Consider the following 19,198-nt stretch of genomic DNA (forward strand, 5'->3'; position numbering starts at 1 on the left):
TCCGGCTAAACATACACTCTGTTCTTTCTCAGTGCTTCACTCCTGATCTCTCCCTTTGGCTCATTCACCCACTCTAGACTCCAGACTTTCTTTCATGCCACTGTGTGTGCTTGGAACAACCTCCTAATCAATAACCATCACACTTCTCACTCATCTCCTTCAAAAACTCCAAAAGCTTGTCTGTCCCTGGAATATTCTGATTTTAATGACTAGACATTAAGATGTTTTTCCTATTTGATGCTCAACTGCTTTTGTTAGATGGTAAGGCCTCTAAGGCACAGGTCTTTCGCCTATTTGGTAAAGCTCACCAGCTGCAATCAGAAAAATAAACCATTGAACAAAAAAGCTGTAGATGTCCTAACAATTGGACATACAACAACATAATGATGACTATCTGGCAGCATTCAATACACATATACAGCTAACACATTAACTTATTAACTCAGCCACGCTGTTTTATTCACTCAGCCATGCTGTATTGAATTAGTATTCATAGGTAACAAAAATAAACTCAACCTGCCAGTAGCTTAAAGCAGTCAAACAGCAAACAACAAATTCATCCAGCCAGCTAGTAAATCAAAGCAATAGAAAAGGCCCTCTCACCCCTACCAGGTTCCTACCATCCAGGAATAAACTCTCAATCCCTCCCCTGCAAAACAATGAATAATAATAGTAATCATCAACATTTCAATTGCTTCTTACTCTGTATGTCACATGTCTGGAGGACCTGGGCCTCCTGTCAATTTTCAGAAGAGCTGGTCAAAATGGTTTATTTGAAATTAAGGATTTTTGTTTGTTTTGGGGGAAAAACAAGGCATTTTTTGTGGGGGGTTTTGATAAAAAAAAATCTGTTTTTACACAAAACACTTAAAAGTTCAGCAGAAAGCGTTTTGAATTTATCATAGCTTTTTTTTATATGAAAAAAATATTTTCTGACCAGCTCCAGCTTTCAGTCCTGAAGGCGTAGCTTTTCATTAACAACATTCCAAATATGGAGTGCTGCTTTAACAGGTGTGAATAAATAGCCTGAGGACAGATTCAGAGCATTTCATTGAAAAAGAAAAGACTAATGAATGTTCCTGTTAAGAAGTTGTACACTGTTCCCTCTCTATCATAGCACCCTTTTGGTCTCTCTGCTACTATACTATTGGTCAGGAAAAATCTGACAGTTTTTCTCTGGGTCCCGGTTTCTTCTTACACATCGTGAGGACACCAGCTAAGGTAAAACTAATGTTAAACTAGAAAGTAACCTCACTAGTCATCCTTCTTAGCACATATAAGATTCAGATTTCTGATGAAGGAACCTCTAGTAGTACTTAGAGAAATTACATAGCCTAGTAAAGAGTGCTAGTCCCCTCTTGTGGACAAATGTCCTCACTTCTGCAGACATCTTACACTAAATAAAGTAGAGCTAGTATTTGAAGTGTATATAATACTACATCATAGGAATAGTGTGTATGTTTAATATGTGCTGCAACTTATGTCAGTCCTGTTCCTTTCTGTCATTTGCAACAAGAAATTGGTGTTCTATTAAACAGATTTTGCTGTGCTGCTAACTGCATGCAGGTAGCAAACAATTGTATTTGCTTGTCATTCTAAATGTTGGCAGTAAGTTTCTGTTTTTAAGTAGAGCTGTGCTTTGAAAACTTCATGAGAATGGAAACAGTTTTATGCAAATGGTTGGGAAATGTATTTTCTGTTTTCTAACCAGTTCTTCTGGTTAGTCACAAATAAAGTTTACATTTAAAGCATCCCTGTTAATCCCTCTTGTGAAAGAGATGCCTTTTAAAGAAAAATATCTGCACAATGCTTTAAAATACCCAGCATATACTCACACATTGGACTTTTGTTTTAGTTAAAGTGATGCACAGCTAAACTAAACATATATAGCATTTGGTTGCCTAGAAGCCACATCACAAATGAGCACTAATATCAGCAGAGCCAGTTCAAGAAAGTCTGGGGAGCCTTTCAAAGTCCACATTTGCTTGGGCCAGCCATTATAAAGCCCAAGTTGTAATGTTTAGTCTTATTCCAGACCATCAGCAGGACTGAGCTGGAGAGGTGAGGGCCTTCAGGGAGAGGAGAGAGGGCTCCAAGGGTCATCAGGACAGTGAAAGCTTGTGTTTGCCCATCACCTTTCCCTCTTGGACCTGGGGATGGTCTTTTCTCCAGTCACTCAGATAAGATGGTTGGAAACACCAGTGGCCCCGATTCATGTTGTGATTGTCTGGTGGGTCTGGCTGCCCCAGCACTAGCTCTGCCACATGTGCTTACCTCCTGCTGTTAGGAGAATGCTTAACTGAAACACATGAGGCAACAGTGTTGCCTGTATCGGTACACTAAACTCAAACACAAAAAGCAATGGAGGAAAGCTGGGATCAGCCCTTGCCCTCACTTAATTCCTACCTCATGAACCCATGCATTTCTGATGATTGGATCCCCCTGATCTACACGTGTGGATCCAGGTTCTGTTGGTCACGGGGCCCCTGCCAGCCTTGACTTAGATCAACAGATCATTGGGATTTGTATTTGAACTGCCACTGCTTGGTTTTGGGGGGGCCTTGGAGACCTGGGGCCTCCCAGGAGATTTCCCTTTCAGCTTTTCCAAGCCTGTCCATCCTCTGCTTCAAATTTATATGCCAGCTGGAGAGGGACAACCTAACTATATAAGTTAAGAACTTGTGTGTGTGTGTGTGTGTGTGTAGAAATTAGAGCAAGCGTTTCCTTTTAACGAGAACTTCTGCTCTGCCCCAGTCAAGTTGACAATAAAGGAGAAGATGTGGTTTCCAGGGAATATCAGTGTGTTCTTAATCAAGCAGCAGGAGCTTGTTCTCCACACCACATGATAGCAGAAAACAAACAGTAAATGTCTCACCAACCTTTCAACTTGCCCTTGGTGTAGTAGGGTGGAACTCTCATGGCTTTGGGGATGTTTGTGGTTGTGAATTGGACATTTGTATGAGTTGTCCCTTACCAAAAGAATACCAGCTAAAAAAGTGCACAGTCTCTCATAGAAAACTTAACTCACTCTTATCATAGCTATGGAATATTGTAGGTACTAATTCTGCTGCTAAATGTATACATATACCTTAGTGTATGTACCTACATACTGTACAATGAGCCAAACAGTTTCCTGAGATACTCATGCACAACTCCAGTGAATGTCAATGAAAATTGCATAGATGTAGCAGGAGACAAAAATTCAACTCTATATACTAGAAGAGAGAACAGTTCCTCCTCACCAAAGGTGAATGAGTCCCATACTATACAGAGGGCGCAAATACAGTATTGCAAGAACATATCCTGCTTTAACAATCCATGACTGGATACATATATACACACGCACACACACACACACAAGTATCAGAGGGGTAGCTGTGTTAGTCTGGATCTGTAAAAAGCAACCAAGAGTCCTGTGGCACCTTACAGACTAACAGACATATTGGAGCATAAGCTTTCATGGGTGAATAACCACTTCATCAGACGCATGTGGTGGAAATTTCCAGAGGCAGGTATAAATATGCAGGCAAGAATCAGTCAAGAGATAACGAGGTTAGTTCAATCAGGGAGGATGAGGCCCTCTTCTAGCAGTTGAGGTGAGAAAACCAAGGGAGGAGAAACTGCTTTTGTAGTTGGCTAGGCATTCACAGGCTTTGTTTAATCCTGAGCTGATGGTGTCAAATTTGCAAATTAACTGAAGTTCAGCAGTTTCTCTTTGGAGTCTGGTCCTGAAGTTTTTTTGCTGCAGGATGGCTACCTTTACATCTGCTATTGTGTGTCCAGAGAGGTTGAAGTGTTCTCCTACAGGTTTTTGTATATTGCCATTCCTAATATCTGACTTGTGTCCATTAACCCTTTTACATAGGGATTGTCCAGTTTGGCCAATGTACTTAGCAGAGGGGCAGTGCTGGCACATGATAGTGTATATTACATTGGTGGACATTCAGGTGAATGAACCAGTGATGTTGTGGCTGATCTGGGTAGGTCCTGTCACACACACACATACACACACACACGTATGTTTCCGGGAATAGGATTGATGCAGCCTCTCTTTCCCTGTTCATTTTTAGGCCCCAATTCTGCAATGATTTATGCATGTGCTTATCATTACTGTTTAACATAGGCCAATGGGACTATGCACATGCAGTATGTCATTTTAATCTCCTTGTTTCTCATAAATTGTTGCAGGACTGGGATCTTAATTTGCATTCTTTAGTGAGATCAATATCTAGGAAATGCACCACTCATGTATTTTGTTTATTTCACATTGTCTGTAGATATATTCATTTATTACAGTGAAACCGTAAAAACAAAACAGCAAAAAACAAACCACCTTTCAAGCTCTGCTCATTGTCTCCTGTTTCATTCTATTTTTTTAATCTAGACATTCCTGCAATTTCCCTCTAGTGGACAAATGGTAAAGTCACCACTATTGTGTTACAATTTTACAACAATTAAATTGCCAATTAGTACATATATATCTTAATCAGACAAAAATCATACTAAAGGTGGTAAACAAACATCTATTAATATATTTAAAATATGTGCAGTATTACAAATTTTTAGAGTGAGGAAATTCAACATCTTCTGCAGATATCTTCCTTTATTGCAATAAAACAGTAAAAAGAAACCAAAAAAGAAACAACAAACTTTTCAAGCACTGCTCATCCTTATTAAAATTAAAGATGTAACTTTAATAAGCAAATGTTTTAGGCTCAATGTAGCTGAAAAAAACTAAATAACAGAAAGACTGGAAATACTCTGGCAAGCTTTCAATACCGATCTTAATCCTTCTCGTTTACTCTGCTTTTACTTGATACAGGTGGGAGAATCTTACTAGTAGCTACAGGAAATGTGCAAAAGTGACACAAAACTGAGGTCTAAAAATGCCTAAAATCAACAAGTGAGACAAAGTGGATGAGGTAATATCTTTTATTGGACCAACTCCTGTTGGTGAGAGAGACAAGCTTTCGAGCTTACACAGAGCTCTTCAACAGCTACGCCACTGCAGCACTTCAGTGAAGACCCTACCTACATTGACAGAAGGGATTCTCCAATTGGTGTAGATATTCCACTTAGGGTTGCCAACTTTCTAATCACACAAACCCAAACACCCTTTCCCTGCCCCTGCCCCTGCCCCGAGGCCCCACCCCACCCCTTCTCCAAGGTCCCACCCCGCTCGCTCCATACCCTCTCCCTCTGTTGCTTGCTCTCTCCCACTCTCACTGGGCTTGGGCAAGGTATTGGGGTGTGGGAGGGGCTTAGCCTGGGGCAGGGTGTTGGATAGGGTTACCATACGTCCGGATTTTCCCGGACATGTCCGGCTTTTGGGGGCTCAAATCCCCGTCCGGGGGGAAATCCCCAAAAGCCGGGCATGTCCGGGAAAATCGGGAGGGCTCGGCCGGGGCCTCTCTGTCTGGGACCGGTGCGGGGCCGGGGTCACGGGGCCGGGGGCATGGTGCCGGGCCGGGAGCCGGGCCGGGCGCGCGGTGCCGGGCCGGGGGCCAGGCCGGGCCAGGGTCGCAGTGCCGGGCCGGGCTGGGCGCGGGGCCGGGCGGGGAGCCGGGGGCGCGGTGCCGGGCCGGGAGCCGGGGGGCCGGGGCCGGGAGCCGGGGGCGCGGTGCCGGTCCGGGCCCGCGGTGCCGGGAGCCAGTCCGGGTCGGGGAGCCGGGAGCCGGGCCGGGGTCGGGGAGCCGGGAGCCAGGCCGTGGTCGGGGAGCCGGGCCGGAGTCGGGGAGCCGGGAGCCGGGCCGGGGTCGGGGAGCCGGGCCCGCGGGGCCGGGAGCCGGACCGGGGTCGGGGAGCCGGGCCCGCGGGGCCGGGAGTGGTCGGCTGGGGCCGGCACCCCAGGGCCCGAGCAGACCCAGGCTGGCGCCGCCGGGGGCCAGCCTGGGCCGCGCCTCCTCCCCCCACACCCCCCTTACCTGCTACAGGCTTCCCGCGACTCAAATGTTCGCGGGAAGCAGGGGAGGGGCGGAGACTTTGGGAGGGGGCGGAGTTGGGGCAGGGGCGTGGGCGGGGCTGGGGGCGGGGCCAGGGCCCCGGGGAGTGTCCTCCATTTGGAGGCACAAAATATGGTAACCCTAGTGTTGGAAGCTGGCTTTGGGAGGGGGCTCAGGACTGCGGCGGGGGGTTGGGTGTAGGAGGGGATGAAGGGTGCGGGCTCTGGCCGGGCAGCACTTACCCCAAGTGGCTCCTGGTCGGCAGACACAGCGGGGCTGAAGGGGGGGGCAGGGAGGCTGCGCATTGCCCTTGTGCCCACAGGCACCACCCCCCACAGCTCCCATTGGATGCAGTTCTTGGCCAATGGGAGCTGTGGAGTTGGTGCTCAGGGTGGGGGCAGTGTGCGGATACCCTTTGCCTCCGCCCTAGGGGCCGCAGAGATTTACAGGCTGCTACCTGGAGTGTCACGGGGCCAGGGCAGGCAGGGAGCCAGCCTTAGCCCTGCCAGACTATTAGCACCTAAAATCTCCCGATTTGGCTGCAGTAGCCTCCGGGAGATGAACCAGATTCTGTGAGACTCTCAGCAAAACCTGGAGGGTTGCCAACCCTAATTCCACCTCCCTGAGAGATGGTGGCTGGTCTACACCAGGGGTTAGGTTGGCTTTACTGCATTGCTCAAGGATGTGGATTTTGCTGGAACAGATTGTTTAGCATAAGAAGTTAACACATATTTCAAGAGACTATTCAAGGTGAAGTGGCCTGTTATCGGTTCTTCAGTCAGAGGGGAAGGAAAGAGCGGTTGTGGGGGAACGCAGCTGTGTGTGTGTTTTGTTTGTTTGCTTTTTCCCCATCACTTCACCATAATTGGAATGGTGTTAATGGTCCCACCCCATCTTGAATGGTCCCTTGAAATGTATTAACTCCTTATGCTAAACAATCTGTTTCACTTTGTATTTAGCTGTGACACGCTGAGTACTTTCACAGACCTGAAGAAGAGCTCTGTGTAAACTCAAAAGTTTGTCTCTCTCACCAACAGAAGTTGGTCCAATGAAAGATATTACCTCACCTACCTTGTCTCTCTAATATCCTAGGACCAACACAGCTACAACAACATTGAATACAATTAAAAGGGAAACAGATCTATGCTTTCTGGGCTGCATAAAATCATAGTAATAGAATTTAAGGCCAGAAGGGACCACTAGATCATCTCATTGGACCTTCTGCACATCACAGGCCACTAAACCCAACAGCCAAAATTAGACCAAAGTATTACAGCCTACAGGAGACCTACAGATTATTATATGCCACAGGCACAGAGAGTAGGAAGGACCAAATTGCACCAATGCCTGAGGCCCCTGCGCTGTCAGGGAAATGGTTAAGTGAGATATACCCAGCTAATCCTGGCAAGTGACCTGCACCCACATGCTGCAGAGGAAGGCACCCCATCCCCCTACAAGATTACTGCCAATCTAGCCTGGGGGAAAATTCCTTCCTGACCCCATATATGGTGATCAGTTAGATCTTGAGTATGAGAGCAAGAACCAGACAGCCAAATCCCTGAGAGAGGAATGCTCAGTGCCTCCTCAGATCTCTGGTTCCTTCTCCAGCCATGACTATCACTGATGCTTCAGAGAAAGATTTTTTTGGGGGGAAACATCGCATCTTGACCTCTGCAGGTGGCTGACTGAAACCATGAAGCATGAACTTTTAGGAACATAAGAAACTGAGAATGAGCTCCAGGACTGCTGAGCCCTGCCCCCTACCATCATCAGCAGCACCATCATGCAATCACACTCAAATTCCTTGTGCTACATGCATGCAGTTGAGTGTATGAATTATGGTTCCAATACTGAAAGCAGATCTATACAAGGCAGATCCTTATATCTGTAAGGAACATACTAATGGCAAAGTCTTGTGTGTTGGGGGAAGGGGTGAAGTATGAAGGACAGTAAGTTAAATGTTTGGTCTCTGTTCCATACCATGGGGTAAAGGCACTCTGGTCTCCATCCTATGATGAGTGAGTGGATTTGAAGTTTGAAGGCAGCATGGAGCATTTTTTCTAGGATAGCTAGGCACCATGGCAGAAAATGGCAAGGTGCCTTTAAAAGTATTCAGTGGAATTCACACCTTACTGATGTCACCTGCTGTGAATTGCAGCCTGTGACACTTCTTGTTTGTACTCTTCTTGGTTCACTCCTTGGTTGTGCATGGCAGTTTTTTGGGGAGAAATCTAATTTAGGGGTGGTTGAAAATTTTCCATCACAATTGTTCAATAGAAAATTGGGTTTTCAACTATATGAATTTTGTGTGAAAAGTATTGAAAAAAGAAACCCCTAAAGCCAAAATATTTCAATATTGAAAATGCTGCTGCAATGCCTCATGGAAGCTGAAGTTCAGTGGCCTCATATCCCCATTCTCCTCTATTAGCCAGGCTCCCAGGCTGGACTACATCTTACAGGATACACCATGGCTATGGACTCCCATGATGCACCATCACCCTTATATAAGAGGGAAGATATGGTGCATCATGGGAGAGATAGTCTGACCAGGTAACCTGTCCTATGGAGGAGAATGGGTATGTGAGGTGCTCAAACAAAATTCTTTGAGTTATGCTGGTAGCATTTCCATATCAAAACATTTTAGTATTCAAATTTTTGTTGAAAATATGCACAGCCAGCACCTGGGTCCTGCTTTGCCTGCTGGAATCCACGGTGGCTTCTCTTAACACTGGGGCCCTCTGAGAAGTGAGGAGGGATAAGGGTTTGAGGTGGGAGAGAAGCTGGGCTGTTCTTGTCCAGCCTGTCAGGGAGCTGCAATGCAGGAGGAGAGACAGATAGTCTGTATCACCACTACTGAGGCAGAGTTCTCCAGTCCGTATACTCCTGCTTGCTGTGGGCTGCGATGGCAACTCTCACCTGGGGACATCAGGAGGGGAGAAAAGTGGGAGCAAGCCTGGATGTAGGTACAAAGAGGAAGACCCTAAAATCCCTTCCCATAAGGAAGCCTCAAGCCAGCAGGGAGGGGCAAGGACAGGTGAGGGAGTCCTGAAGTCCTGGGAAGGGATGGTGCATCCACTGAATAGGGAGGCTACATCCAGGCCTCCCGGAGAATGCCCAGGGTGGTGACTGATGAGGGCTAAATTGGAAGCTGGAAGAGTGATGTGCTTCAGCTATCACCAAGCCTTGTGGAGATTCTGGTGGAAATCTATTTCACCCTGTGACTGCATTAACTTTTCCACAGCTCCTCCCAAGCCTAGTAGCCCCTGGTAACAGGGAGATGGTGGGTAAATGGGAGCAGCCATTGGTTTATGTTCCCCTTGTAATGAAGTTTCTGTGCCTATGTCTTCATTGCAACAAAATAGATGTGGTTTACATGGAGATAACTCAAGATAGCTATCTTGAAGTACAATACTAGCAGAAACAAAGCATGGGTGGTTTTTATCCCAATGTATCTAGTCAAGGTTGACCTTTCAACCTCCAGCTAGGGTTGAACTTCACTAGTTGGTCCTTTCTGGCTTCTAGCCTGTAATTCTGTTTTCCCCACACAGTGAGTGCAGCCAAACAAATCTGTTTATGTTCCTTGATGTTTTTTTCTCCTTGGCAGAACTACTAGGTTATTAAAAACTATCTGTGCTATCTCTCTGCTAGGATCTCAATAGCTACCTCTGTGTTAAAAAAATAATCCATTTCTTTCCATTGAAGACAGCCTATGACAGCTAGTTTAACCTCCCATTTGATGTCTTACCAAGTCCCTATCACTGCACTGATATCCCACTTTACCACTGATGTATGTGCTTCAGATCTAACAAATAGTTTCGGTACTTACTGTCAAGTTACTTACTGTGATGTCAAGACAATTATTCTTCTAGCTCACAGATATATTGTTATAGCACTGGTATGAACTGTGGATACATCGAGAAAAGAGTGGGTGGGACTGGAGACAGTTATTTTGTTTTCATTTTTCAAAATATACTTTTATCAGAAAACAAACATTTAGCTCAGGTGAGTTGTATCTAAAGCAGGAATTAAAAGTATCCAGGATAGCAGTCCCTGAAAAGGAATTGGGAGTTGTTCCAGAAAAAAAAAGAATACTAGATAAACAAAACAAAATCAATATAACAGTGCACAACTAAAAATTATAACCCAGCACAATTATCCCCAGCACTACTACACACTACTATTGTTAGGTGCTATCTCATTTGACAGCAGCATTATGGAGCTATTTAAAAATCTTTCATGCAGATGGATAATTTGTGTATATCTGAAGGTATAGTATTTACTTTCATTGTATTCTGACAGCTACCCATATGATTATGCATGATGATTATTTGGCTTTTCAGAACTGTTATCAGACATTGCAGAATTAATGCAGTTTATCCAAAGTTGGTCCTTTCTGGCTTCTAGCCTGTAATTCTGTTTTCCCCACACAGTGAGTGCAGCCAAACAAATCTGTTTATGTTCCTTGATGTTTTTCACTTCTTGGCAGAACTACTGGGTTGTTAAAAACAACACACCCACCACGACAGTATGAGAAGAGCAAATGAGATGCCAAGCATTAAAGAGCTTGAGTTTTCATTAACAATACAGACAAACCAAAGTTTGCTTGATTTAGAAACAAAATATATTGAAATTTTAAAGTGACAGTGTTTTAGGGAGAAATTGTCCTTGTTTATCTGGAAGTTTCCCATTGTATCTCATTCACCCTTCTGACTGAACATTTTGAAGGACAGCCAAGCAAATATCACCATGGGCTTTTCCATACTGCAATCCCCCTAGTGACTGAACTGTGAGTCAGTCACTTGAAACACTTCTCAGGGGATTGCACCCCTGCTGGGCCAATTGCTTTGAAAACTAATCCAACCAATGTCAATGACGGGATGTGAATGTCCTTCAATTCCATTGCTATGAGGTTTGGCCAATTATTTAGCTTACATGATTTGTAATGAATACTAAGGATCCTGTATATCTCATTCCAATTGCGTGACAATCTTTCCTATAAGGGAGAAATGGCCTTGCACTCAAAGGGATCAAGGTGGTGGACCAGTTGACATATATGGTCAATAATGTGGCTAAGTGAGAATAAAACATGATTGGAAAAGCAGAGCTCATTTATTTTAACTCACTTGGGGTTTGCTAATGGAGAGGTTGCTTCCCTGCTCATAAATGAGACAAGAGGCACCTCAGTAGGTTAACAGACTCCTAGAAAGACAAGAGGGAACACTGGGAGCCATAGTTCTGAATGAGGGTGTGCAGGCTCAGACGATTTGGTTATGTAAACCACAGTCCTGACAACTATGTGGGTAAGGGAGTCTAACAGATCAAGTCTGAAGGAAAGACACTGTGTTAGGGACCAGCCTAATTCCCACAGTGGGAGTCTGTAGCCATGTGCCAGAGGCAAGGATCAGAGCTGAAGTCAGAAGCCATATGCTAAAGCCAAGGGTCAGAGCTGAAGTCAGAACTCAGGAATCAGAGCTGAGGGTCACAACTGGGCTACCTGGAGTGAGGCAAGGCAGAGCAAGGCTGGGCCCAAGAGAGGAGCAAAGCTAGAAACAAGAGTTATCATAACTATGGGTGAATGCTTTGAGTGGTCAGCAATCTACTGCTGCTGATCTTAAGAGCAGGTCAGCTAATCCCCTCAGCCAGTGAGGTGGCTCAAATGGGGCCCAGGTGCACTTATTAGACTGAGGTTAATCTGAGGGTCCTTACTCCTGACATAGAGAGAATGACCCATGGAGTGGTGGGATGTCAAAGAGAGAGGATAGCATGTATTGTGATAAAAAAATATGGCTTTGAACAGGGCATCTTGTAGGAAGAACACTTTAGGGTGGACCCCATTTAATTGGATTTATACAAGGAAGAAGATTTTGAATGTTACAGAGGGGTTCTAAATATACTATGTTGGTATCAATACACAAGGAGACTGTTGCTGTCTGATGATGCTATATATTTCAAACAAAAAAAGTGCAATTAGGATATCTGGAGAAATTAGAATTGTAAGCGGTCATCCTTGTCATCTTAACATTTCCATTACTTTTCATTGACTGTTGGAACATTTCTGATGCAGGTTTTACAAGATTGCGCACACTGGAAATACACACTTGCATAGTATTGGTAGTATTCATTTAAGTACCTATGGCTACCTGTAAGTCTGTTATGTATCATACTTTATTGTATGTATTTTGTGTAGTTCTCCACTGATGGACTAACTTTAAGGTACTCTTAAATTGAATATGGGCTAGCAGCCTCATATGTCTACACTATCTAGAGAAAAGCAATGCCAATTGAGAAAAGTTCTGTTGCTGACTATAGTCAACAGATCCTAAGCCTAGGCTTAGCTGTAGTAATTTTGAGTATCCTGTCCTTGGGTCCTGGGTCCTGTATAGGAGCACCCACTCCTGGAGAATCTCACTTCCTGGTGGCAATTTGGCTCACTTCCAGCATCCTTTCTGAGTCCAATTATAGTTCACTTGCCTCTAGGCTTTGGCAGCACTCCTCAAGTCCTGCCACAGTAGCTGGAAGGGAGGAGCCTTCCAGTACCCCTCATCTATATCAGGATTGTTATATCAGTCTGCCCCAAACAAAGGAGGGGACAGGGAAAGAGGGGATAGCAACTACCTCAGACTAAACTCACCCTGCTATCAGAGCTCACTAGCAAGTCCTAACAGCCTCCCAACTCCTGGGAAAACTCCCATTTGTGTGACCAGTCTCACCCTTTTAAGCTCCATTTCTCCAGGTGAGGTATGTTCTGCAGGTCAGCCTAATTGGTGCTAAGTACAGAAATGCTTGTTAACCTTTCTATCAGCAGAATGGGAGTGTCCCATCACACTGACTAGCAGCTGGTGTGCTTATTTATCTATTTGATGTTCTCTTTATAGAATCATAGAATATTAGGGCTGGAAGGGACCTCAGGAGGTTATCTAGTCCAATCCCCTGCTCAAAGCAGGACCAATCCCCAGACAGATTTTTGCCCCAGATCCCTAAATGGCCCCCTCAAGGATTGAACTCACAACCCTGGGTTTAGTGGCCAATGCTCAAACCACTGAGCTAACTTTAAAATGTCCATCTAGCTTGCACACTTTACTGCATACAGCATTAAGCAGTGACTTATTCTACATTAACCCTTCCAGATACCAAGCAAAACTACAAGTGTCAATCTTAGTCAAAGGTGTATAATTGTTTAATTGACGATAAATTAAATAAATAGGATTAAGCTGCAAAATTCAGATCTGGAATACCTGAAAATTCAAGGGGTATCTGGAGAAGAGGGGTTGACCCCTTATAAAGGTAAAGGTCATTGGCTAATTTTAGTTCTAGGTTTGAATTTTAAACACTCTAGGTGTGTTTGTATCCAGGATTTTAGTTTAGGTGTGTTTCCAGAATGGATTCTCCTGTAAGTGAGGTCGTCTCATGCAGGTGAGAGCAGTTCATCTCAGTATCATAATTAGACACAGTTGTACTTCTTAGGGAGCATTCAAAATTAAGGCTTGTTGGAAAGAAGGCACAACACTTTTATTAGCTTCATTAGCACTCAACTGGGTCTGATTCTGCTCAGGTTTCTGGAAGTATCCCATTCATATCTAACAAGTTCAGGCATTTAACCCAAGTATTGGCATAGCTACTCCCATAGTAGAAACTTCATTCTTACCCTTGAGGTAGTTTATTATTTAAGTTTAATGGGAACTCCAGATTTTCTGCTGTCGAATCTTATAGTTGTCTTTACTGGTGTTCATACCCTTCACATACTCCCTGGCTTTCTCTGCTATTTCACAGGTCCTTACAGGCTGCTTCTGCTGACCCTGATCACTTACAACCTCTCCTGCTTCCTTGATTCTAGTCTCCATCTTTCTCCTTGCTGCCATTGACATTTCTCCCTAGTATTCTCAATCCTAGCCTTGTTCCTTAAAACACTTTGGCCTATCCATTTCTCCTCTGGGCCGTTACTAAAGGGAAGCTGTTCTTTCTGTTTCACGATCCCATTGGCCTTTTAAGTTCTTAAGGGTTTGTAGCCATTCAAAAAAAAAAAACCTTCTTCTTCTTGACCCCTAATCCTCTCTGCCATGCTCTGCTATGAACTCACTCACACCCTGATTCATTATAACTCCCTGCTTTCCAAAAAATGTTAAACTCTTAATTAAAATAAATAAAATCAGTTTTGTCTCACCATCCTTTCTGCTCCTCCTTAAGACTGCTTAATCTCACCCCACTAATCCTTCTTCTAAACCCTCTTTATAATGTAAAGAAAAATCTAATACTTTCCATTGCCTCCTTCCTACTAATCCTTTATTCTCATTCCTTTACCCTCCACAACAGCTCAATACCTGCCTATATTACTTATTGTAAATGGTTCTTTAAATAGAATGAATGTGGTTTGGGACTAAAATGGGGGATCAGGTGGGATTCAAAGATTGGAAAGTCTGGACTGTGCATACAGAGTGCACGTTACAACAGTCATGATAGCCTAGTCAAAAATGGCATGACTCGGTGTCAGACTACAGACTGTAAAGTCAAGGTGATACATTCTGATATCTGGGCTGTGTAGTGTATATTAAGATTAAGGCAAAGCCCACATTACTTTAAATTAGTCTTTATTTTCCATAATATATTGTATGGACAACAATAAAATTATTCTGACCACACAGCAGATTTCCATTTTGTTTCACAATACTAACAAATTTACAATACTGTTAAGTAGTTAAAGGGTAGGAATGTTTTCTTTTCAACGTATTTAAGATAATGCATGGTTCTTTTTTCAATTACTCTACTGTAATTAAATCGCGGCATTCTGCAGATTTGTACCAATCATGCTTTTCCTTTTATGTTTATTATATCATTATAGTATATTATTGAATGCTTAAACTGAATTGTAATCTTTTTGCTAAGTGCCTTGCCTATTGGACTTTTTTTTTTAAATTTAAATTGAGGCTATCCTTGGAGCTTTTTTCTCAATAGATGGGGAAAGTTTTGAAGTTTCCCAAAAGAAAAGAAATATTTCCAATGAGAAACCGGATATGTACATTCTCAAGCACTTGAATGTGTTATACCAATAGAATAAAAACCAGGAGGATCTTATTAAGAGGGATAAGACAAAGATGTTACATTTATTGTAAATATAATGATAAAGCAAAAGATAAAAGTAAACGTTATTTGACTACTTATTCCTATCACTACTTATTCCTTATACACACACATATAAACATATATATAAAAAGAACAGGAGTACTCCTGTGTCACCTTAGAGACTAACAAATTTATTAGAGCATAAGCTTTCGTGGACTACAGCCCACTTCTTCGGATGCATATGCATATGCAGTGGGCTGTAGTCCACGAAAGCTTATGCTCTAATAAATTTGTTAGTCTCTAAGGTGCCACAAGTACTCCTGTTCTTTTTGCAGATACAGACTAACACGGCTGCTACTCTGAATATATATATATATATATATATATATATATATATATATTCATTCATTCAAGTTCTTTATAGGTGTTATATAGGTGTTATAGTTACCAGCCTAGAAGTTGCTCATGCCAAGTTACTGGCCAGGTATCTTGGTCATGAGGATGGAGCCGAGTCTGTGTCAGGTGCACCTGATGCTCCTGGAGGTTGGCAGCAGAACCAGAGACTCAAAATCCTCAGTCTTTAGAGTCCATCCTTATAGGAATTAATTCCTATGTTAGTCTATGGGAGCTGTTTCATCCTGCTGTTGCTGACTCAATCAGCAGATGGCACATTCCTGTCCAAAGTGGCACATTCCTGGTGGCTCCACACTGTCCAAAGTTTGTGTTTCTCATCCTTCCAGGTGATGGGGTGGATCCCAGTTTACCCTCAGGGGGTTGTCTGGTGGTCCTACTTGACATATTCTTCGGCTTATGGATACTCCCTTTCTAGGCTGGCACCTCCCTAACCATTTATGTACATCAAGTATTCATCAACATACATTCCATATCTTAACCATATTTTAATTTACTGTATCCACCACTTTCGGGGTGTGTGCTAATTCATTTGAGACTCCTGGCCCTTTAATCACAGATGGTGGGGGTCTGTTCCTAGGAGCCGTTGCTGTTACAATGAAGTGAAAGTCACTTAAGGGCTTATAGCGTTTGTTTACATTTTATCAATTACTTCAAGAACAAAGTCAATTAACTTGTTTGTAAGTTTTACATAGTGATAAAGTATCTTTCACAGGACAGATATAATCAATGGTTTCTACAGACAGTAGCTTACAAGTTTTAACAGAAGACCCAAGAGATTTTTGTACTTGGTGAAACTGTTGGATTTTAAAGTGTGTGGGACAAATTATTGGGGGGTCACTGTCACTAGGGGGAATCACTGTTAGTACCTTCTTTAATATCCCTACAAATGTAGTTTACCTGGCACTTGATACTATTTTGAAAAATACCTTAACCACTCCAATATCAAGCAGTGAGAAATGGAAGGAGCTCATTCACACTCAAGCGGAACTTGCATAATGAAGAGATGTATCTGTTAGTCTCTCTTTTTTGATTTGCTAGTTTATTTGCATTTTTTGGAGTGGGACTTATTTATAACATGTACTCCCCTTCATTTCCTTGCCTGTACTTATATTATTTACTTATCTAAGGCCAGAGATCCAAATCCAGCCCTGGTAGATAGAGGCTGAAAGGAACTACCACATGCAGGCTGGTATGGAGAAATCTGTTGGTGGTCTTTGTTAGATTTTCAACCTACTAGTGGGAAGCTGCAGTGGATCAGCTATTGGGTAAGAGGGAAATAAATTAATGGAGATATCCTATCTCCTAGAGCTGGAAGGTCATTGAGTCCAGCCCCCTGCCTTCACTAGCAGGACCAAGTACTGATTTTGCCCTAGATCCCTAAGTGGCCCCCTCAAGGATGGAGCTCACAACCCTGGGTTTAGCAGGCCAATGCTCAAACCACTGAGCTATCCCCTCCCCCATCTCCTGGTAGCACTGCTGGCACAGCCACTGATGCCCAGAGCCGATAAGGAAGAGGAGTGTTGTGTCCTGAGTAGGATCTTCTGGAAATAATCACACACAGGCTGTATATAGATTCAAATGAAGATGCGTCAGACAACTTGTTTAATCTAGCAGCTCCCAGAAGACAGCATAGAGCTGATGCAACTTCTCTAACCCTAACTAACTGAACTCTCTAGTAAAACTCCAAAACCTGGAATGGACTAATGTAACCCAGCCAATATACTTGATGCTCCATGAGAAACCTGGCATAGACCACAGAATGAATTCTCCATAAACACTACAAAGATTACCCAGGAAATTAAGAGTCTGTTGTTGTCCTGGGACCCAGAGTGAAGGAAAAGATACTGGCTGCAGGTAGCTGAGGACCGGGCCACTCCTTTTCACAGGAAAACCTAGAAGAGGGAACTAAAAGGGAGGAAATCTCTTGCTGAATTTTCTCCTCATTTGTTCCATCCAAGGGTGATGTTAGCTCTCCCATGGAACAGCCTCCCCTAACCTTCATGGATCCTCAGCAGAACCTCTGGCTTCACTCCTTAGCAGCTTGGCTCCGTTGCCGGGGTGTCACAGCTCCCAGATCCTTTTCAAAGGCAAATTACTGCCATGGAGTGGGGTTGCAGAAGTGGAATAAAATCTCTAAAGGAATCCCCATGAGGCTAGTGGGGAAGAAAGATATGCAGTCTGCCCACACCTCTTTAGCCACTCTGTGGATCTCCAGGCCTGCAGACAGACCTCTACAGAACATTGAGTGGAGGTGTGGGTGGGAGAAAGGTGTGTGTGGAGGCTCCCATCTGTGGGAGCCTGATCTAGTCCTGACTTCCAGAGTCTGCTGGCTGGGGAGGTGTTGGACAAGAACACAGCCAGAGAGGGTGGCAGGGTGGGCGGATGTCTGAGTTGTCTTCTATAGTTTGTGTGTGTAATTATCACTGTGACCAGTCATGGTAGCAATCAGATAATTTATATTAAGTTCTTGTGCAATGAAGAGTCCTATAAATGTACTATTTAAAAAAAAAATTGAAAGGGTCAGATTTCCCACAATTGGATGGGGTCACTCTGACATTTCCTCTTTGCCCTACTTCAAACATGCCAATCTGTTTGAGATAAAGCAAATGCTAACTTTCTAGCCCAAAGTGGTTCTGCTACATATATATTATAAGCTATTCTAAATGTGACTTACACTGAAGTTTTTAAACTTCTGTAATTTAAAAAAAAATCAATTTCCTCATATTTGGACAGAAAATTCTCTTGTGTCTTATGTATAATCCATGAAGTGGAAAAAACCATTTTGGAGCATTTTAGCATCTGTTTACATCCTTCGCCGTGACAAGGCTATTTTCCCGATGACTTGGAACATTGCTCCGCCCACCCATATCCATGCATGAAGTGGGCTATCTACTGTGAAAACCCACCTTCCCACATATCAGTGGAACTATCTATGGAATAAAATGCTAATCAAGATGAGGAAGCAGAAAGGGACCTTCAGTTATTAATATGATTTTAGGAAGCACATGGGTCAAACTTCTCTCTCTTCTCCTATGCATTTTATTGGTGGGAATCTGTAACTAAATTATATTCTTAGCTGTTTTGGTATAAAGGTACTATTCACACAGTAATGTCTGAATGCTTAGGGCAACCCAATGTTTAGTTAGCACTAGTCCTGGGAAGAGCTGGTGCCTGGCAGGGTGCTAAAGGGGCTCCAGGCCTTCAGGAGCAGCACAGGCAACTGATTGGAGAAAATGAAGTGTTGCCTATCCCAGGCTTGTTCAAACCATAGGGTGACTGGTGGGATCTAGTCAGTATTTGGGTGGGGGCTGATACTCTTGTTTTATTCTATTATTTACAATAATAAAAATAAGAACATACAAATGACTGCCTGGGATTTTCTTTTCAATCCAACTAAACATCTCACTCATGAACGCATCAGGGAGCGATCAGGGTTTCCCTGCAGTGACTGCCCTGGACCATCATGAGTCATGGTGGTACCAGCAATGACAGCATGTAGACTCTCTCTCTTCCCACATGCTTAATGTCCCTTGCTGGTACCCAGCCAGCCAGCAGACACTGGAGGAAAAAGGAGGAGGCAGCAGCCAGCTGCTTCTTGGCTGTGCCAGCAGCCAGCTGCCTTCTGGCTGTGCCAGCAGGGAGATGATTGGAGACAATGAGATTCAGTTTGGGTCAGTCTGCCAGATCTGGATAAGCTATGCACATAAACAAGGTCACCCATCTGTGGTGGGGTGTCCACCCCACACAAGGCAAAGCATGTTAAATTAGGACAAATAACCTTAGAG

This window comes from Chrysemys picta, chromosome 4 (genome assembly GCF_011386835.1).
Source record: "Chrysemys picta bellii isolate R12L10 chromosome 4, ASM1138683v2, whole genome shotgun sequence".
In the NCBI taxonomy this organism is placed as follows: Eukaryota; Metazoa; Chordata; order Testudines; family Emydidae; genus Chrysemys; species Chrysemys picta.